The sequence below is a fragment of the Camelus dromedarius genome, chromosome 10 (assembly GCF_036321535.1).
Source record: "Camelus dromedarius isolate mCamDro1 chromosome 10, mCamDro1.pat, whole genome shotgun sequence".
Classification (NCBI taxonomy): Eukaryota; Metazoa; Chordata; class Mammalia; order Artiodactyla; family Camelidae; genus Camelus; species Camelus dromedarius.
The window spans coordinates 43,165,839-43,181,644 of record NC_087445.1 but is presented as its reverse complement, the minus strand read 5'-3'; the positions used below and the strand labels follow the sequence as shown (position 1 = coordinate 43,181,644).

Genomic DNA, 15,806 nt, shown 5'->3' with positions numbered 1-15,806 from the left:
AGTTTATGTTAAGGCTGCTTGTAGGCTAGCCTATGCTAGTGTGTGTGTGTGTGAGTGTATGCGTGTGTAGATGAGAAGGGGGGCCTCTTGAGATTTTCCCCATTGCTGGAATTTATGCTAATTTCTCTTATTCTATCTTCTACGTTAAGTCATCAGTGCTCAGCCAAGAGAAATGTTGCAGAAGTTTGTCTTTGCTGTTCTCAGTCTCCTGAGTTGCATCTTATTCTACACTTGGCGATGCACCCTCCCGGTCCTCCTAATTTGTCAACTCTCACCTTTTTCTAATATCCTTTCCCCCTCTAGGTTCTGAGATGATCCTTAAAAATACTCACATTAAAGTGTAAAAAGTTAGCCACCAATAGAAATGTCAACTTTTCCAAGGGTATAAGAAAACAGTCATTCAGAAGACTGGGTTTTTAATGTGATAAAATGGAAAGAAGGCAGGTTCTGAAGCTGATAAAACCAGCTTTGAATATGGACTCCACTACTGATTGTGTGACTCTGGGTAAGTGACTTGGCTTCTCTGAGCCCCAGGTCCTTGGATGTAGGGTAAAGAGGGTAGTGACTTCATGCAGGGTTCTTTAAGAAGGTATATGTGATTGGCCATGCATGGTGTTTGGCTCATAGAAGTGGCTCAATCCATTTTAGTTCCCTTTTCTAAAAAGGGAAATGGCAAAAATTCAGTTATCACTCAGCAGTGAGGACTGGCATTTTCTGGGGTGACAGGTTTGGTTAGCCCCCTTAGAATCATTCCAAGAAAGTTACTCAAAATATGTATGCATTGAGCTAATCCTATATCCATTACTCAACTCTTATTCTGTGTCTAGAATCCTACACTTACTCTTCTTACATATATGAAAAATAAGCAATTTTTTTTCATTAAACAACTTATTTTGTTTTCATTCTCTATCAAGTAACTTGAAATGAGTTAGCTCAGATATTTCAAGCCTATCTTAAACTTTGACATGAAGCCTGATGAGGATGGTAGGATAGGGTTATGATCTTAGTGTAGGAATTCGGCAAACTTTCACACTCGTGTGAGTCATAACCTCTGCTCTTTGCTCATTCACATGGCCTCATCTGTCTCTTTCCATCTTGTATCATTATCCCTCATTGGAGACCCCTGCCCTTTTCTATTTCAGGTATGTTTAAGGGGGAAGGGTATTTCCCTCATTCTCATTGACTTGAAATTAACAATCCTCCTGAATGAAGAAGCAAAGGTTTGTGCTCTCCTCAATGGCCACGAGGAAAGATATTAACCAGATTGAGCACAGTGGAAACCCTCTTATTTCTTTCCTTTCAGTTTGGTCCCGTTTGGAGTACAGTCTTGGAGCTAGCCTGTATCTCCTTGACTTGTTAATAAGAATGTCATGTAAAGTGAAATCAGAATCAAAACTCCAGCTGAAGTCCAGGTAGATTACAACTATTGCTTTCCCCTGACCACACTGGCATGTCAGTCCAGCACAGAAGGAAATGAGATTGGTCTGGACAATCTGACCTTCCCAAAGCTGTTGTGGTTGCAACTCAGGATCTTGTTTTCTCATAGAAGGTTGCAAGTTGATAGTTTGATTATTTCCTTAAGTACCTTTCCAGATCTCAAAGTAAGATACAGAACTTGGAGGCACCTGGGACAATTCTTTCTCCCTTTCTTAAACCTTGGCAACTCATTTTTTTTTGCTGCCTTTCAGAGTTTTTTCTCCATACTCTACACATTTTTATAAGAAGGAAAATCCTTAGATATGCTGCTTTGAAGGCACAGATATCAAAGAGCTACAAGTTATATCAGTTCTCCCTCTCCAGTGTCTTTCAAAGTCCTCTCCTTCTCTTTCTAATTTTAATGCCTTCGTTCAGGCCTGTGCCATCTCTCACCTCTATGTTTTATAGTTGATAATTGACCTTCTTCCCGTAAAATTTCCCTCCATTCAGTCCATCCTTCACACTTCAGATACAATACAATAAAATAAATAAAACTTCCAAACCAAAAAACCAAAAGTCAAAACCCCACAGGAACAACAAGGAACCAAATCTGGTTATATCACGACTACGTTAAAATGTTTCCATGATTGCCTAAGGGCTGTATTGCAAGGTGCAAACTTCCTGGCACGGCACCTAGACCCTTCAACATCTAATTCTGTGACCTTCTCTTTCACCCTCCTTCATCAGCACCTGCACATAAGTCAAGCCCATTTTCTGCCTATTCACAAGATATGATAATTTTTTCAAGTTTCTAAAAAAGGGGGTTGTTCTGCTTACTTCTGTTCCTTCATAACTTTTCCAATATGTGGAGAATAACAGACACCATGATAATTGATCAGAGGACGGAAACCCCAAGCTACATAACGTGTGTTATCACACTCAACTCAATGAGTACAGCCATTCAGCTCTTTCAGGCATATTTAAGTAGAGTGGTCTCTGTTATAGATTGGTTTTCTGTCTCCCATAGCTCTGTGTGGTTTATTTGATTCTTTTTCACTCGGCAGAACTGAGAAGTGGTGGAGAAGGGAGCAGATGGTGACTTGGGATCAGTGGGGAGGTTTAAAAATATTTTTCACTGGCTTCCCAATTTCACTCTAGGTCCATCCGAGGACCTACAGAATGTCACTATATTTAATGAAGAAAAATCTAGGTGAGTTAGAATAGAGGTTGAAGATGGCTTCATTCTTTCTGTGCACCAATTTAGAAGAGGCCAGACAGATCTGCTATGGTCACAAGGGCCTGAGCTGGCTCAGCTCTACCACTATCAAGATAAACTCATTCTTGCTGCCGTTTGGTATGCCCTGCTAGGCTGTTGTGGCCAGCTCAGAATACAGAGATACCATGACAAGTTGACTCTGAGAATTCCAACCACTGGCCAACTCTGGCTTCTACACACACAGATGGAAACTAGTCAAGTAAGTGCGTGTCAAAGTTGGTATTCAAGCAGCTTATCCCCTTAATGAGTGTGTGACCTTGTTTTTTTATTACCTGATGAATCCTTGCAGACTTTAACATGGTTCTACTTCAGATGTGAGAAAGGCAAAGGCTGTGGAGATACAAGTGGAATCCCCTTTAGGGCTGGAAGAAGAGCGCTTTGGAGAATGCCATGGGCTACAGCCAGGCCGCTCTTCCTTGAACCTCATCTTCTCCCATCTCTCAGAGGCCCAGTGAGGAGAGATCCTTTGCTTCGTTTTTTCCGTGTGTGTGTAAACATCAGGGTATTGAGCGACCAGAGTGTAGGGAGGGGAACTCACAGCAGGGCTGTGAACCCAAAGGGAATTTCGACCCTCTTGTTCATTCTCCTTAGAGACAGCACATAACTGCTTTTCATTCTCTATGTGACCCACTGGGTGTACTTGAAGACCTTTGTTCAACTACCCTCAGCCCTTCCTGACTGCTTAATTCACCCTTTTTAGTCATCTCTCATGGGTCTTTGTCCAACCCTTTAGTCATATGTCTCTAGATCCTCTCCAAATAGCTCACAAAGATGGCTCACACAACAAGGGCTTCCCCCAAGGGTCACAGGCAGCCTGACACCTCAATGAGAGAAAGAAGAACACAGAACAAAGCAAACAAAGGCATGTGGCTGCCACTCAGAGTTCCAGGCCCCTAGTGAGCTCCACATCCCTCACAGCACTCCCCTGGCCTGCTGTGGCCATCAGGCCGACAGCGATTTTGTCCAGAGCTCTCTCCAGGTGAAAAGGTAAGCCCTGCTTCAGGCTGAGGAGGTGCCCTGAAGTCATTTTCTCATTGCCTTTCAGATCAGCTTTGAACTATAAATAAACCAAGCGCCGAGGAGTAGCCATGATGCTTGCTGGAAGGTTATTAGCATCCCTGCTCTATCTGAATTCCCCCTATGCCAACTCTCCCTTTTAGAAACCCCACAAGGTTGGCAGGTCCACCGCTCCTGCTGCCAATGTCAGTGCATTAGCACTTAGCTTAAGTGAACACACATGCCAGGCAGGCTCACAGCTTCCTCCTCTCCTCTTTCCTAATGGAAACACTTCAGATAAAGAATGACACTACTAATATATTGCATATACTTATTGTACTGATCTTATCTTAGACAACTAGCCCTTGAAAATAGTAACTAAATTACTGAAGACGCTGTAGAGTGCCCAGCACAGGCACATCATGATGATGGCAACAACAAAGATAATGATGATACAATAATACTAGTGGTGGTCATGGTAGTAATAATAACTTAGTGTTTGTTGAGTGCCTACTACTGTTGGCCTACTACTTGTTGAATGCATCAAGACCATGCATTCTGCATGACATGTTGTATGTGTTGTTTCCAATCTTCACAATAATCCCAAGAGTTTTCATCTTTAGCTGGAGAAAGCGAGGCTTGGGGTGGTGTAATTCCTCATCCAAAGGCCCATGCTGGGCAAGGAGGACAGTCTGTCTGACCTCAATGTCAAGTGGCCTCTGTGCTCTCCACAAATTGCCTCTCTCTGTTTAACTTTATGTGACAAGGAAAGCCAGCAGGGATTAATTCTTTTCTGTCTTTTAAGCATATTTCATCCTCTTAAAAAATTATTGAAGTATAGTCAGTTTACAATGTTGTGTCAATTTCTGGTGTACAGTCTACTGTTTCAGTCATACATATACGTACATATATTCCTTTTCATTATAGGTTATTACAAGATATTCATACAGTTCCCTGTGCTACACGGTAGAAACTTGTTATTTATTTTACATATAGTAGTTAGTATCTGCAAATCTCAAACTCGCAACTTAAAGGATTAATTTTTAAATTCATACCCCAAAATGTGAAAGAAGTCCCTCTCTTCTTAAATTTCACTGGAAAGCCATAGAAATAATAAATTTCAAAATCTGAGATAGTATCCTGGCAGCAAAGGCCACCTTTCAGTAGCCTAAGGTAGGTTTTTTCCACAATGATGACACCTAAAAATAGAACATTTAATATTCTCTCCACTCCACTATCAGAAGTATTTACTCTCCACTACTACTTCTTTTCTTGTAAGCTCTAGAAGTGTCATTGGTAATATAAAGAAGGGAACATTCCAAAGGTTTATATGAATTTAAAATTCCATTTCCTTCTCATTCACAATTATTTTTCACTGTGGAAAGAACCAAATTACTTTCTTAGTTTCTTTGATTTCATGCATCTGGAGGGTCTGTTTTTTGGGGGTTTTTTGTTGTTGTTGTTGATGATGTTTTTATCTTGTCATAAAACCAAAAGAGAAGGAAGAGCTTGTAAACATTTATACAATCTGTATGAAATTGAAAAGAATAATCATTTAGATTTTGACCAAAGGCAGAATAAACCTGAATACAACAAGAGCAGATTACTGACACTGTAATCTGTTCAAGATTTTCTAATCGATACACTGTCCATTGGGCCACTTTGCATTTCCCACCTTGGTTCACCAGTGAAAGGTTAGACTTGCTAATGTGTAGGCCTTGATAAGATGCCCAGCTTCCAGTGAAGACAGGGACCCTAACCAGTAACTTACCTAAAGAGGAAGGATTGGCAGGTGCCAATATTTCTCCCTTTCTCCCTTTATGTAATCACCCTAGAACACTGACAAATCCTGGTCGCAGGCAGTGCCCTTTAAGTAAGAGGTGACATGATCTCAGCACATCACCTTCGCTTCCCCAAATCACCGGCTTCTTGTTCCAAGACACTAGCGGCAACTATTTTCAAAACAGACCTCCTTTTCATTTTTCCCTTCATGAATCAAAAAGGAAACTTCTGGTGGTCTTCTGCAGATGTCAGCCTTTGACAACCATTTACTTAACATCCTTTGTGAAGCTTTTTGTGTTTTTTTTCTTTTGTGTAGCTACCTCACTTTTATATGAGGGGAACTCAGCCATGACACGCTCACACCACAGCATGCAGCAGTGAAGACCTGCAAAGAAATTATGAGATGGCCTAACCAGGTCCGTGGTGCCCTGATAGCCACAGATGCAAAGGGCCAGAGAAGCCCCGACGATCATGTATAATTTAGCAGCATTATTTTATTACGATCACCTCCGCTTTCCTAGGTTCATCTCCCAACCTCCTTGGCATTTTAAACAAAAGATGCTTTCCTCCAGTTCTCCTACTGTTTTTCTCCAGGTCATGTTATGTCTTGTCATAGCAAGTCGTGTTTGATGTGACTTGACACGGGGTGCCATGTAATTCAACCCAATCAGCAGCAGAATCAGGAACTGCCCTGGTGGATCTTTGATACAAAGCTGGCATCTAGCGCTGCTGACTGCTTTTTGACAGTTCTTTTGGTAACCAACTAGGACAGGGGCAAGAATATCCTCATAAAATGTGACAATGTTATATTTGTTGCTTTCATCTTCCCTACTCCTGATTACCTAGTCAGGCAAGCTGTGGATGAGATATTTTTCAATTGGACATTCTCTAACCAGATTGCTCTGTATTGTCCATCTAGGACTGGCTACATGATTTGTGGGGCCCGGAGTAAAATGAAAATGCACAATCACTTGTTCAAAATTATTAAGAATTTCAAGTGCAAGATCGTGACATCAGAATATTTAATCAAGCCTGAAGCCCTTCTGAGCACCGGATCCTGTGTGACACAGGGTACGTGCCTCACACACACTGAAGGCTTGTGGTCTGGGATCACATGCAGGGGTCTTCCTGTCTCTAAAAGTGGACCCTGTGTGATGGTTCATGTTTCTGATGATGCCCTATCATGCCAGACACAAGAGGGAGAAGACGAATGTCATTACAGCTGCATTCAGGGATATTTCAATCGGTGCTGATTGCCACTTCTCCTTAAAGCACAGCAATTTGCTGCGCAGATTCTGTAGTGGTGGGAACAGCATCCACTGCTATTTCCTACCTCTGTCTACCTCCCTCTTCTCCTTGCAACAGTTTCCTTTATTCCTTTTCTTCTGTTTTGGTTTGGTTCATAATACGTTGGGCAAAGATCACTTCCTTTACATTTTTACAATGGAGTTTTCATTCTAAATGAAACCTACCTTGCTTCATTTTGTTTTAATGTTCCTCTGCAAAATGGTAGCTGTGGATTGCACAGTTAGTTGGTGCAATTCATGGACTCAAAGAACTGACCCCTTTCCTTTGAGCTTTAAGATGTGTGTGTCTGTGTGTGTGTATGTTTATATTTACATCTATATCCAAACACGTTCCGCAAACCGCAAGTTAACTAGAACAAATTGATTTGGCGTGTCATCACCTGGTTTGGAAGCTGGCTGAAATCTCTGAAAGTGCAGCATGCATACAACAGGGGAAAAAAAAGAGAAAATGGGAGCAAAAGAGACCTTTTAAAGTAAATATTTCCTTCTTCAAACTGATTGGTATCATAGACTCAAATTTGTTTTAAAACAAGTTAAGTGTAATTGTTTTAAAGTCCTAAAAGACTTAGTCCACGAATGAGGTCCTGGGTCATCCTGGAGTTGTTAACATTTTGATGCCAGCTGGCAGCAGAGGCCCTGCTCTGAGGTGTCTCTTATGCAGGAATGCTGCCTTTGGACATTTAAAAAAAAAAAAATTTACCCAATTAAGATGTAGTGGCCCTCCAGCCTTCCCAGGCTGTGAATGAGAAGAGGCATATTTACAATCACAATAAGCTATAAATTTTACCCAGTTGTATCAAATCAGCAGGGCCACATTAGCCGGCACGGTCCTGTACGGAGCGCCACACATGCACACGTAGACAAGAGTGGCAGAACACATGACCAGAGAGGGTCAACCTGTCAAGAGGATTAAGGAAGATTCTTCCTGGACATGGGGTTGAGGTGAAGAGGTGCTGGGATGTAACGATGCTGTAGAGTTTACCCACCGTGGTTATTATCTGACCCCAAAGAGATTCCACTTATCAAAACCTAAATATTCTTTTTTTTTTTTTTTAAAAAGCATTATGCAGGTAGCCTAGGTATTTTTACACATTTTCTGGTAAAATTAACACACACTAATTTTTAAAGGCTCATAACATTTTGAGTGGTTCTAAGGTGACCTGGTTTTAGTCATCTTTTAATTTTTCCATGCTTCCCTAGAAAGTCTCATTTTTTCCCCCAAACATGAACATTGTTTAGGCTGAGGAAGGCTGAAGGCTTAGGCTGCCCCTCTAAGCAGAGCTTGTGTTCCTCCAAAGGTCAGGGATGATGTGGGAAGAGTGTCTAATTACTCCTCAGAATCTTTTTTCTCATTCTGCTCTCTTTTTTGCCTTAAGAAGATCAGGGAAATGGCAAATAGAAACAACTTTGAGCCTGTAAAAAGGCAACTTTGAGTCTTCTGCTTTGGGAGAGGACAAAAGTCCCATTTGGTGTGAATGCAGTGCATTCAATAATCCAAGGCTGCACCTGCACTTTCCCTTCACTGTTCAGATGATAGGGAGGAGGCCTTGCTTGGCCGAGATGGACAAAAGCAACCCCATCTGAAAGGGGAAAGGAGAGAAGAATTTCTGCCAGGTTGACTGTGCGTGAGTGAGTGAGTGTGAGTGTGAGTGTGAGTGTGAGTGTGAGTGTGAGAGAGTGTGTGTGTGTGTATGCGCCAGGCTATTTATACAGGGAGTCCAGAGCCCAAAGAGAGAAAGAAAGAAAGAGAGCGAGAGAGAGAGAGGAAGGAAGAAACTCTTTACCAAAAAATCCCTGATTTCTCCAGGAACATACAGAAAAGAAAAACATTTGGTGTCAGCAATAGTTCATTATCTAAATCCTCTGTAATTACTCTAAAGCTATCGTTAAAGATAAAAAGTGATTATAATATTAATAGTATCTTCTTGTATTTGTGTAGCTCTTTATAATGTAAACAGCATATCCTCAGCTATCATCCGATCACTCATGATGACTCCGTGACTTAGATGGCTTTATTCCCATTTGTGAAGGAGACAGAGGCTGTAGGAGCTACTGAGGAACATACAGTTAGCAGCAAGCCCTGAGTAGAATCCAGTCTTGACACTGATTCTGATAGTACTTTCCCCTCAGTTCCTCTTATACTTATGGCTTGGTTGGTCTTGTTTAAAGGTACATTATTAAGATGTCTGGGTTCTTCTCCCCAAACTCGGCAAGATTCATGAGATAAGAATGAATATACTCTGGGGCGGGGGTGGGGGGGCACACACAGACCACTAATACCACTTGTCATAGCTGTGGCTCTCTGACTTGAAATCAATTGGTTCCACCCATGATTGTAAATGTCATATAGTTTTAATCACCAAAATAGGCTAATTGTGAACAAACTGAGATTCAAGAACAGTGGTCCAAATAGCAAGCCTCAGAATCACCTGGAGGACTTGTTAAAACATAGGACACTGCGCCCCATCTCCAGAGTTCCTGGTCCTATAGGTCTAGGGTTAGAGATAACCTCTGATAACTTGCATTTCTGACTAATTCCCAAGTGATGCTGTTGCTACTGGTCCAGGGGCCATACTTAGAGAACCACTGCTTTAGGGTATTAACTACATGGCAGACATTCATGGGGACAGAGACATAACTGTAGTGACAGAAGTCAGTGAAAATGGATGTTGAAAAGCTGAGCTGGGTTTTCTTTGAGGACCTTTTTGGGACCAAGACACCTTACATTAGTGAATTTCTGGTATAAAGGGAACTGGATTGAAAGACAGCAGGAGGAAGGTGACATCAGAGAAGAGACAGAGACAGACAGAAAGGAGAGACAAACAGAGACAGAGAAAAGACACACAGAGAGTGGTTGATACCAAACAAAGAACCTTTGATAGCCAACTTACCAGAGAAGACTAAAAGAAAATCAATACCACAGTTTCCTGTTGTACACATATGAAGAATAATCAAACAATGAAAGGTCATTACTTAGCTATTTAAATGTTTGCAGTGCTTCCCCTATGAAGGGAAATGATTATTTATCATCATGGCTGAAGTCACTTTAAAAAGTCTAAACAGACAGTTTTCCAAATGAGCAGTATGGGTAAAAGAATCTCTTGCCTCCCCAAATTATGATCAAGCGACAGGACTTCAAAACAGTCTTTTATATACAATTCTGGGAGGGAATTACCATTTAAGAAATGCAATTAACTGGAGGTCCTTTTCCTATGACTTAAGTGTTAAGTAAATAAAATAGATAATTCCATGGTCCCGTCACTCCCAGGGCAGGGAGAGTTTCCCATTCTTTTGAAATGTCCTCTTCTGTCTCCATTTTCCTCACACTCATTTGTTTTGTCTATGTAGTTCTAAGTTAAAAAAAAAAAATTCATGTAGTGACATGACAAGTATTATGTAGCAATGGTCAAAAATTAAATTACCCACAGTACATTAACGAAAACCCTTGCTTTAAGAAAATCACTCTTATTTCAGATCTGCGACAAAGGAAATTTTCAGCCAAATTGTTTTTTGAGGCATTAAGTTGTTCATAGTGACAGAGTGAAACGGTTGGATAATTATAAAGCAGTGTGTCACCTCAGAGAGTAATTTTCCATTTAAAAGAGAGCAAGAAGCTGGTTTTCACAGGAAGTGCTTTCAGATTCAGTGGTTCGGGTCAAGGGAGTAAAGTGGTGTCTGGCTCCTGGTTGTCATGAATCCGGACCTGAATACACATTACCCACACTTGCACCGTCTCAGCACAATTTTGGAACGGGCTTCCTTTTTGCCCTACTCAGTGAAAAGTTGGAAGGAGTGCAGCCGTGGAAAGCTATGGCTAGCACATTTTTTTTTATGGGTAAAATTTATAGAGTAATGTATCTACTTTTAGCATGACTATTGTTAAACCTGGAGATCAAGCAAAGTGACACTGAGTATATTGCTTTATCAATTGGCTTCGTTCGACTGAAAAATGCTGATCAGGCCATGTCTATCCCTTGGGTGCCAAAACCCTACTTCAACTCTTGAATGGTCGATACATAAAAGTCAAATTCATTATAATTTGTAGCTTTTTTTTTTCTCTTGAAGAAGCACACAGTTCTCAGTACATCAATATCAACTCTTAAATCCACATCGGATGGAGAGGGTACAGCACAGTAATTCAATCTCTTTACACTTAATATGGTCAGGAAGGGAGAATGAAAACAGCCTCTTGTAAAATGATGGAAAAAACAGGATGCAATCACTCTGATGGAGCGGTGCAAGGGAGTCATTTTACACCATCCGTTACCAGGGCAACAAAATACAGTGAGCCCTATACATCTAACAGGTGACATTTTAGCTAAGAAATTGCTTCTTTGGTATTTTTTCTGTCTATGAAAAACAATGTTACCAGCGTTTTCACTTGTCATGTACTATAGGGCAACATATTCCTGCTGACAGGCCCATAATGGAAAAATCGAGAGTTAAATAGTATTACAGTCCAACTTTTTGGATACATGTTAATATGCTCTTTAAAGAGATTTCAGACATTTTCAAACACCCTGGAGATTCAAGGGACTGGAAATCTCGGCATGCATTTGTGTGTTCACTTAGTTTTTAGATAAGGAGAAAGTACTTAACCTGTGTTTCCAGAATATGGCATAAAGTGCTAGATACTTTCAAGAAAAGTAATTAATATAATTGTCTCATGTCATGAGGCCCCCTACCTTGGCAAACTTTATTATGGTGCATATGGCCACAGCCCTTTCTTAAGGAAAAAGAAAAGTAAGAAAGTGATGTTTTCACAGCACAATAGTCTTTTCTTTTCAGTTTGCCCCAAAAGTTATCTGATACAGAAAGAGTAGGAAATGAGGAAATTAACTTCTTCAATTAGACAATGAAGAGTTTTACACAATAGAATATAATTGTTTTAAGTATCTAGAGAGGATCAAAAAACAACAACAACAAAAATACAACTGATGGCTACCAGGGAGGAAAGGGGGTTGGGAAGGAATAAATCGAGAGCTTGAGATTTGCAGATACTAACTACTGTATATGTAACAGATAAACAACAAGTTTCTATTGTATAGCACAAGGAACTATATTCAATATCTTATAGTAACCTATAATGAAAAAGAATATGAAAAGGAATATATGTATGTATATGTATGATTGAAACATTATGCTGTACACCAGAGATTGACATAACATTGTAAACTGACTATACTTTGATTAAAAAATTGAAAAAAATTAAGTATCTAGAGAAGATGATCATTCCCCCCACAAAAACTTACACAGTGCAGTCATTAAAAACACATGTTAGTCCTCCCTTGGATTTTATTTTATTGCCCATCTAAGGATTTTGTTACTCTCCAAAGCTATTCTAGTTCTTCTCGGCTTAGATTCCAAAGGTAAGTATTCACATTTATTGCTGGGTCATTGCTTTGTTTTCTCACAATGTTCTTTTGGAACCACTGATGTACAAGAATAGAAATTGAGAGCCAGGATAGAGTTTAGAGAATATATTCCAAACTTCCTTCCTTATGGATCAATAAACCAATGTCTGAGGAGGGCAGAGACTGGTAGAAATGGGCTTAGAACAAAGTTGCCTAATTCTGGGGCCCATGCTCTTTCCATTACAGCCATGCCTCATTCAAATCTTTACCAAGCACCTGCTACATGCCCAGCCTTCGGGAATACAAAATTGAAGAAAGTCCAGTCTTAGCCTGCCACAGTCAGACAGACAGGGGAGACAGATAGCGATAAATACAATGGGCTAAGTGCTCCAATGAAAGTATAACCAAAGCACTGTGGGGAGACAGAGGTGGGAAAGCTCCTGTTTAAAGCAAAAGCTACATGTTAATTATGTGCCAGTGTGTCAGCAATCAAAACTAAGCAGCCCAATAACTGGGCTCAGTGGGAAGTGACACAGAAGCCAGCACGTCTGTGTCAAAAATGAGAAACATATATTTTCTTCTTTTATTTATTTATTTTTATTGTGGAAAAAAATGCCCCATAAAATTTACCATCTGTCTTAGTCTATTTGGTCTGCTATAACAAAAATACCATAGCCTGGGTAGCTTATAAACAACAGGAATTTATTTCTCCCAGTTTTGGAGGCTGGACATCTGAGTTCTGATGAGGGTCTTCTTCAAAGCTGGAGACAGCCTACCTCTCACTGTGTCCTCAGCAGAAGGGGTGGGGGAGTTCTGGGGGGCCTCTTTTATAAGGGCACTGATTCCATTCATGAGGGCTCCAGCCTCATGACCTGATCACTTTCCAAAGGCCTCATCTCCTAATATCACCACATTGGGGGTTAGGATTTCAACATATGAATTTTGAAGGGACATATTCAGTTTATAGCAGCATCTTAATCATTTAAGAGGGTACAGTTCAGTAGTGTTAACTATATTCACGTTGTTGTGAAACCAATCTCCAGAATTTTTGCATCTTGCAAACTCCCCCCTTCCCTCAGCCCCTGGTAACCACCATTCTACTTCCCTTTTCTAAGAATTTGACTATTTCAGATACCTCATATAAGTGGAATAATGCCATATTTGTCTTTTGTGACTGATTTCTTTCACCTAGCATAATGTCCTCAAGATTCAAACATGTTGTAGCCTGTGACAGGATTTCCTTCCTTTTTAGGACTGAATAATATCTGCTTGCATGCATATACTGCATTTTGTTCATTAATTTCATCAATGGGTATTTGGCTTGCTTCTAGCATTGAGAACACCTCTGCTATGAACATCTGTGTGCAAATGGGTTTGAAATACTTGAACAACGAAAGAGGTCACATACAGCAAAGAAAAGCTCAGAAAAGAGGAGGAAAAAGATGAAAAAAGTGTGCATGTGTGCATGCAGGTAGGTAGGTGAAATAAAATGTTAAAGCAATCGCCTTAAAAATACCATGACTTCAATTTGGGATAAATCAAGCCATCTGGATTTCACCCATTATGGTCCCATTAAGTAAAGTTAAATACTGAAAAGTTAAGGTGGAAACATTCAGTAAATTAACATGTAGTATAGTCTGGGAAAAGAAAAAAAAAAGAAGGAATTTTCTTATCTTTTGGCTTATTTTAATATATCACAAGAAACAAAAAGGACCAAGAAATCATAAAACTGAGAGAATGTGAAAAGCAAGGAAGTTGTGACCTTATTGGGCTGAGGGAGTAGGAATCAGAGGAAAAAGTGGAACATTTTAGATAAATCCTCAAACCTATTTTGCCCTTTGTGGGCACTGCTGAAAAGTCATCAGTCTTAGCTGCCAAACAAAATGCAACTAAGATACTGCTGGTTATGACATGGGGGATTAGCAAGAGAATATATATATTATATATATAAAAGAAATAGAATATTGTAGATATCACATATATTATATATTTATTTATATAAAATACAGGACAAGAGAAAGCCAATGGATTTAATACTGCATTATGGAGTTAGAATTATTCAGAGGAGAGAGAGAGAGGTTTACAGGGTCAGTGCTGAAACCCAGAAACCCAAGGAAAAGTTACATATGATTACAAATGAGAGCAGATGTAATAAGGACCATCTAGACAAAAATGTAAATATCTTTTTAAAATTAGAAATAGTTAAGTACTAGAGTAAGAAGGAATACATACTATTTTTGTGTGATTTTCCATGCTGTGTTTCTATCACTGCCTGGATTGCCCCTTTCTGTTTCATGTACATTTGATTTAAGTGTCTGACCTGATGTGAAAACCTAGGGCTTCCCTGTGTGGGGAAAGCACCCCACTGTAGGGCTACAGAGGTGTCGGTGCTCACAGCATGTGTAGGGTTAATCATTTCTGCTCCCTGGGTTCTAGGTCTCCTGGACGTGCTGTCTCCTGGGTCAACACCTGTCCTGTTTAGAACCACACTTTGTTGTAGGAGAGACTGACCAGCACTTGGATAAGCACCAGAACAATGTGCTGAGTTAAACAAAAGACAATAAAGTATGGCAAATAAAGGTAATTTCCCCCCAGGGTTATAACCAAGAATCCAGGAGCCAAGAATTTGTGTTTCCTGAATGTTAAACCATGTCAGTCATTTACCTTTTGTTTTTAATACCTGTTTTAGAAAGGTTAAATAGTTTCAAATTTTGAGTTTAAAAACTTGGGATGTTTCTTTAAAATGAACATCCAAAAAAGACAAATTAACCTAAAGACACAACGAAAAGATTCTGATGACAGATGGTTTCCTAAACAGGACTCAGAAAAGAAAGATGCACTCTAAAATGGTTGCAATTGTATAGCAGGTATATTTAAAACTTTTTTTAAAATTAAAAGTATCAGAAGTAATTCTACATACTTTTACTCCTTCGGTGTATACAGGGTTTTTGTTTTTTTTTAAATCCATCTCTGTTTCTTCATATTAAAATATATGGCCTTCGTGTGTCATTTTGGATTTGTTTTTATAAACATCACTTGTAATGTCCATTAACTGGGTGGATAGTATCTTCAATCCACACTCTATTATTGACTGCTTAGGTTTATATTTCTATTAAAAGTGATACCAAACTATTTTTATATTTCTATTAAAATGGGTAGATGTGACGTTTATTGTTTTGTTCTATTTTTTAATAGCAAATAGAAGCTATTAATTACACAGTTAAATCTATCAACAGTTTCCTTTGGGATATCCTCCATTGATTCTTAACTTGGAAATTCTCCACATTTTCAGAACTATAATAAAAAAACCACCACCTCTTCATTTCAGTCTCTTTTTGATACTTCGAATTATTTTTTTATTTTACTCTCTAACGTTTTATGTATCCTGTGTGGTGTATATTTAGATAATTCTTTTTTCCTAAATACGTAGCAAATTTTTCAGTAATTATTTATTGAATAATCATCTTCCCCTATTGATTAGTGACATTACCTTCCACACATATTAGATACAAGCACACCCTAGAGTCTTTTTCTGAGCAAAACAGCTACACTTTGGATAGTCACCAATGTATTACAAATATAAGTAGGAAGAAATTCTGTGTGAGATAACATGGCTGTGGTGTGTTAATTTAAATGAGACTTTTAGTTATCACTCATCTAAGGTTTTAAACTTTT

The 15,806-nt window shown here is 39.4% G+C and overlaps 1 long non-coding RNA gene across 1 annotated transcript in view; it reads left to right on the top strand.

The window, feature by feature from the left end:
• The window catches only part of LOC116152669 (uncharacterized), a 73,399-nt gene extending 58,118 nt beyond the window's left edge, over positions 1–15,281 (top strand). Inside the window, exons 7-8 of the long non-coding RNA XR_004136243.2 lie at positions 13,463–13,602; positions 14,568–15,281. This is a non-coding gene — a long non-coding RNA (uncharacterized LOC116152669). The remainder of the gene's footprint in view (positions 1–13,462; positions 13,603–14,567) is intronic.
• Positions 15,282–15,806: the final 525 nt, after the last annotated feature.